Source organism: Eubalaena glacialis, chromosome X (genome assembly GCF_028564815.1).
Source record: "Eubalaena glacialis isolate mEubGla1 chromosome X, mEubGla1.1.hap2.+ XY, whole genome shotgun sequence".
Classification (NCBI taxonomy): Eukaryota; Metazoa; Chordata; class Mammalia; order Artiodactyla; family Balaenidae; genus Eubalaena; species Eubalaena glacialis.
The window spans coordinates 64969299-64975298 of NC_083736.1; the positions used below are offsets into that span (position 1 = coordinate 64969299).

General features: G+C 43.6%; 1 pseudogene; it reads left to right on the forward strand.

Annotated features, from left to right (window-relative positions):
• The first annotated feature begins 1646 nt into the window (after nucleotides 1-1646).
• LOC133081801 (sprouty-related, EVH1 domain-containing protein 2-like) lies at nucleotides 1647-5216 on the forward strand (annotated as a pseudogene).
• Nucleotides 5217-6000: the final 784 nt, after the last annotated feature.

Below are 6000 nucleotides of genomic sequence, written 5' to 3' on the forward strand. Positions count from 1 at the left end.
CTATTTTTCTTTCTCAAGATTGCTTTGGCTATAAACAAGACAAAAAGACAACCCTCAGAATGGGAGAAAATATTTGCAAATGAAGCAACTGACAAAGGATTAATCTCTAAAATATACAAGTAGCTCATGCAGCTCAATATCAAAAAAATAAACAACCCAATCCAAAAATGGGCAGAAGACCTAAATAGACATTTCTCCAAAGAAGATAAACAGATTGCCAACAAACACATGAAAGGATGCTCAACATCACTAATCAGTAGAGAAATGCAAATCAAAACTACAATGAGGTATCACCTCACACCAGTCAGAATGGCCATCATCAAAAAATCTACAAACAATAAATGCTGGAGAGGGTTTGGAGATAAGGAATGCCTCTTGCACTGTTGGTGGGAATGTAAATTGATACAGCCACTATGGAGAACAGTATGGAGGTTCCTTAAAAAACTAAAAATAGAACTACCATACGACACAGCAATCCCACTACTGGGCATATACCCTGAGAAAACCATAATTCAAAAAGAGTCATGTACCAAAATGTTCATTGCAGCTCTATTTACTATAGCCAGGATATGGAAGCAACCTAAGTGTCCATCAGCAGATGAATGGATAAAGAAGATGTGGCACATATATACAATGGAATATTACTCAGCCATAAAAAGAAACGAAATTGAGTTATTTGTCGTGAGGTGGATGGACCTAGAGTCTGTCATACAGAGTGAAGTAAGTCAGAAAGAGAAAAACAAATACAGTATGCTAACACATATATATGGAATCTAAAAAAAAAAAAAGGTTCTGAAGAACCTAGGGGCAGGACAAATATAAAGACGCAGACGTAGAGAATGGACTTGAGGGGGAGGGGGAAGGGTAAGCTGGGACGAAGTGAGAGAGTGGCATGGACATATATACACTACCAAATGTAAAATAGATAGCTAGTGGGAAGCAGCCGCATAGCACAGGGAGATCAGCTCGGTGCTTTGTGACCACCTAGAGGGGTGGGATAGGGAGGGTGGGAGGGAGACACAAGAGGGAGGGGATATGGGGATATATGTATACGTATAGCTGACTCACTTTGTTATACAGCAGCAACTAACACAGCAATGTAAAGCAATTATACTCCAATAAAGATGTTAAAAAAAAAAAAGGGAAGCTCCTCCTCTTGACGATGGTAAGAATCCAATATGGAGTAAATCGGTGGAGTGGAGAGATGTAGCTCAGTGGGGTACCCTGCAGCGCCTCGCAGGCGCAGCTCCCCCAAAACCGTGATTGGTCTGGCCTGGGTGGGGGAGGGGGGCAACCCGGGACTGAGCCCCCTCCGGCAGCTGGCCCTCTCCTTCTTCTCTCAGCACTCCCCGGCTCTCAGCAGCACGCTTGTTTTTCCACCCAAATCGCTCCCTTCTCCGCTCTACCCGCTCCCAAGTCCCCAGAGCCCCTGCCGGCCTCCACCCCCTGGCCCCATGGTGCTCAGTCCCCGCCCCCGCCACCTTGCCTATGCACCCCTGCCCAGGCGCTTCAGTCGCCTTGCTCTAGCCACCCCACCCCCCAACCAAATCAGGCGATCTCCAAGATGTGAATAAGGGGGAGGGGAAGCGGACAGGAAAATGAAGGCTGCCCACCGCCACAGGACAGGTATGTAGGTGAACAGGAAAATGACCAAAGAAACACACGCGGGTGAGGACAGCTATATTATGCGCGTCAAGGCTGTGGTTATGACCTCAGGTGACTCCAGCGGGGGGATGGTTCCCACAGGAAGGAAGGTGGGATCGGTAAGATCACGCACCCGGATGACAAATAGGCTTTCTCATCCATGGTGAACGACAGAAAGACAAACTGGTGGTACTGGAATGCTATTTAAGAAAGGAATTGGTCTACACCAAAGCCAACCCAACCTTTCATCATTGGAAGGTCAACAATAGTAAGTTTTGACTTACTGTCCGAAGCCTTGAGTGAGGAAAGCAATTGAAGACCTTATAGAAAGCTCAACATCATCTTCCACCATCCGTAGCGAAGCTGAGCTTTGCGATGACGTTTTTACAACAGCTACAGACAGTTCTTCTATCAATAATTCGTCTCAGAAGAAGGAACAACTTATTCGGACAATCTCCTCCCTCATATCCTGTGAGCACCAGAGGATTTATACCCTGGGTCACCTCCACGACCCACACCCCACAGACCATTATCACCTGGAACAACTGATGGCAAGGCCCTACTGCCAGGTGAGCTTCCTGGACGACTAGGAGATCGTGCACATCAACCCAGGGAGAAGACCTGGATGACGCACACTACGAGGATTACCGGCGCCGGCGAGGGACAAATACCTGACCCCCTTGGAAGACGCGGGCTCGTACCTGCGCTTCGCCAAGGACAAGGTCCTTAAGCACGACTACGATTACCCCCATGAGAACTCCTCAGACTTTGGCATCAGCGCGGGGCCAGCGTGATCAAGACACAGCCATTCCGGGGCAAGTCCCGGTGGTGGAAGGAGGACAGGGAGCGCTCCGAGTGGGCGGTGCGCGTACTGCCAGGACGCTTTCAACCATGAGGAAAACCGGAGGGGCCACTGTCAGGACGCGCCTGACTCCATGAGAACTTTGCTTCAACTGGTGAGCTGTATGTGGTGAGGACAGCATGCTCTATCGCTGTATGTCGGACCCGAGGGAGACTATACAGACCTGTGCCTGTGTGATACTAGCTACGAGTTTTGCCTCCGGTGGACGGCTCTTACTGACTTGTGTTTCTTGGCCCCCTGTTCTTGCTGTTACCTACCCCTTCGGGCCTGCTACCGCTGCGGAGTGATGTGCAGGTGCTGTGGAGGGAAGCACAAAGCAGAGAGAGAGGGAGGTGGGGGAGGGGGGAGAGGGAGGGAGAGAGAGAATATGACCTCATTTTTATAAAAAATGGTCATCGTATTTGTGTGCATAAATACACACACATGAAGAAGGTGTGAAAGGCTGCACAAATTGGTACCCTCAATGTTACAAGAGGAGGGGAGGGGGATATGAAAGGGTAGATTTTTAACTTTATCTTCTTGCATTTTTTATTTCACTTGTTACAGTGAGAACATACTGTATTTGTAACTTAAAAGAAATTTTCAATTAAATAAATTTTCGAGGGAAATTTTTTCCCTCAAACCTAATTTTGCTCTTGTTCTCTGCTTGGGTGAACTGGTACCATCATTCACTTCCAAGACAAGAGACCTGCAAGTAATTCTAGAGCCTTCCTTTTCTGTAATCTTCCACCCTTCCACTTAATTAATCACCAAATCCAGATTTTAGTTCATAAATATCCTTACCTTCCTCTAATTAATAAATCCTGTCTATTCTAGTTCCTAAGTCTCTTTTAAAGCCCTTCCCCTCTTTACCATCCCTGCCAATAAGGCTTTTTTTAGTTCAGAACTTCATCATCTCTCGGTATTTCAATAGCCTTTAAAATAATCCCCTGTTTGACTCCTCCATCCACTCTCTCTCATATAACGCTCTCAGAATTATCTTTCTAAACAGTTATAGTGTATCACTGCTGGGAGACAAATGAATACATTTTTATTTTAATAGGTATACTTTTTTTTTAATATTCTTAAGAAAATATATTAAACTCATGATTTCAAAGATATTATTGCCTAGATTTAAGAAATTAAAATGGTGAAGGTAGAATATGAATAAGTGAAGTTGGAAAACATTGGTCTATAAGGATAAAGTCCACACTCCATGAATCTTTATGATCTAGTCCCATCCTACCTTTCCAACTTTGTCATCATAAATGTACCATTTCAATTAGGGAAAACTTTCTGATGGCCCCCAAACATGACATGTTCTTTCATCCCTCTCTGCCCTTCCTCATGCTGTTCTCACTCATTCTCCTTAGTAAACTCTTCCTTTTCCTTCAATATTCAGCTCAAATATTTCTTCTGTGAGGATCTTTTTTTTTTTTAGATGTGAATGTTTATAGCAGCTTTATTCATAATTACTAGAAGCAACCAAGATGTTCCCCAGTAAGTGACTAAATAAACAAACTGTGGTACATCCAAATAATGGGATACTATTGAGGGATAAAAGGGAATGGACTATCAACCCATGCAAAAACATGGATGAATCATAAATATATATTTCTAGGTGAAAGAAGCCAGTCTGAAAAGACTACATACTGTATAATTCCATTTATATGACGTTCTAGAAGAGGCAAAACTATAGTGACAGTAAAAACATCACTGGTTTACAGGAATTTGGAGAAGAGGAGGAGGGTTGAATAGGTGAAGCACAGGGGAATATTTCTGGACAGTGAAACTATTCTCTATGATACTGTAACGGTGGATGCTTTACACGTTTTTCAAAAGCCATAGAACTTTATAGCACAAAGAGTAAAACTTAATATATGTAACTAAAACAAAAAATCATTTAAGAGATCAAGAGATACAAGGTCAGAATGCAGAATATGAAAAAAGAATCTGTGTTACAAATGTATGAAAGAACCTTCCTGAAGTGGGTGGGGGCAAAGGTGCAAACCTAAGTAACTTTGTAAATGAGTTGTGTCTAAAAATATAGGCAAAAGGGACTGTACATAAGCACTCTATTCTGGTTGATAAAGTTGTTTCCCCTGAGGGTACAGGCTAGCAATTCTGAAACCACTATACATGTATACTGGAATTGAACAATTAAGTACCTGATGGTGGATTATAGGAGCCAGTTTTCTTACTGTTGGAGTGGGAGGGTACAGATAAGCAAAGGGAAGAAGCTAAAATGATCCACAGGGTAATAGATATGAATTGGAGACATTAGTATGAACTCATGTTTAGCTTAATACAGATACATGTATAAATATTTATATATATGTTGTTAAATTAATTAAATAAGGAGGCCATTAGACTGATGTGGCTTTAATGCCATGGTGGCCTATGTAAGCAGGCCAGAATCTAAGCCTATAAACGCCTCAAGGTTTCAAAATTACAGCGATAAGGACAACCAATCACAAACAGCCAACTAGACTTTAAGTAATAGCCAATCAATAATTTCCTTACTTTGCTTCTGCCTTTTCTCCACAAAAGTCTCTCCCCCCATCTCCTATAGTTAGAGCGACCCCAACCACCTCCAGTTTGGCGCTGCCCAATTCAAATTGGTTTTTACTCAAACCCCCCCAAATTTTAATATGCCTCAGCTTACGTTCCAACAGCTCTGGTGTCCTTAGAGGGAAATGAAGGAGACCCTGATGGTCCTCAGGAGCAATGAGCAAACAGGTGAAGGCACCCGCTGAGCTCCTTGAGCCGCCCCCCTCCCGCTGCCTCTGGAGGTGGTGGGCAAGCTACTACCCCTTCCCAGCTCCGCAGCCTTTGCATTATGAGCTTTCAGACTCCACCTGAGTTTCTTTTTTCTGGATTGGCTCTGGAAACCAGCAGGAGTCGACTGGGTCTGGCCCCAAAACCAGACTGGCTGAGGATTTTTTTACTGACAGCGCTCCCCATAGCACCTCTATTCTAGTACTTGCACTTTATAATATGGCAATTATTTGTTCATATTTGTGTGTTCCCCACCAAATTATGAACTCTTCCTGGACAGGGACTAAATTTTACCCAAATCCTTATCTCAAAGTCTCACCAAATACCTGGCCTAAGTAAGTACTCATAAAATTTAAGTTGAATGAAAAAATTGAAGTCTGGAACCTGGAGCCAAGGAGAACATTCCCTAATTCCAAATCTGCTTTGCATGTTACTATAGCTTCCTGTCTTCTTTTAAATATCACCCTGGTCACCTAGAAAAGAACACAAAGGCCAGAGTCATAAAGGTTTCGGGGATAGGAACAGAAGAGATTAGAAGGGTTTAAGGTGGGGCCAACCGGCACTAAGTTGACTATAATGTCGAGCCATTTCAGTTTCTGTGGACCAAGGCTTCCTTCCTATCTTCCCTGTCTATCTGGTTTCTATCTGGGGTGAGTTAAACCCACCAAGAATTTTGGCCTCAGCCTACCTCTGGGTAGCAAAAAGTGCCCTGGACAGGAGGTAACAGAATGGACATT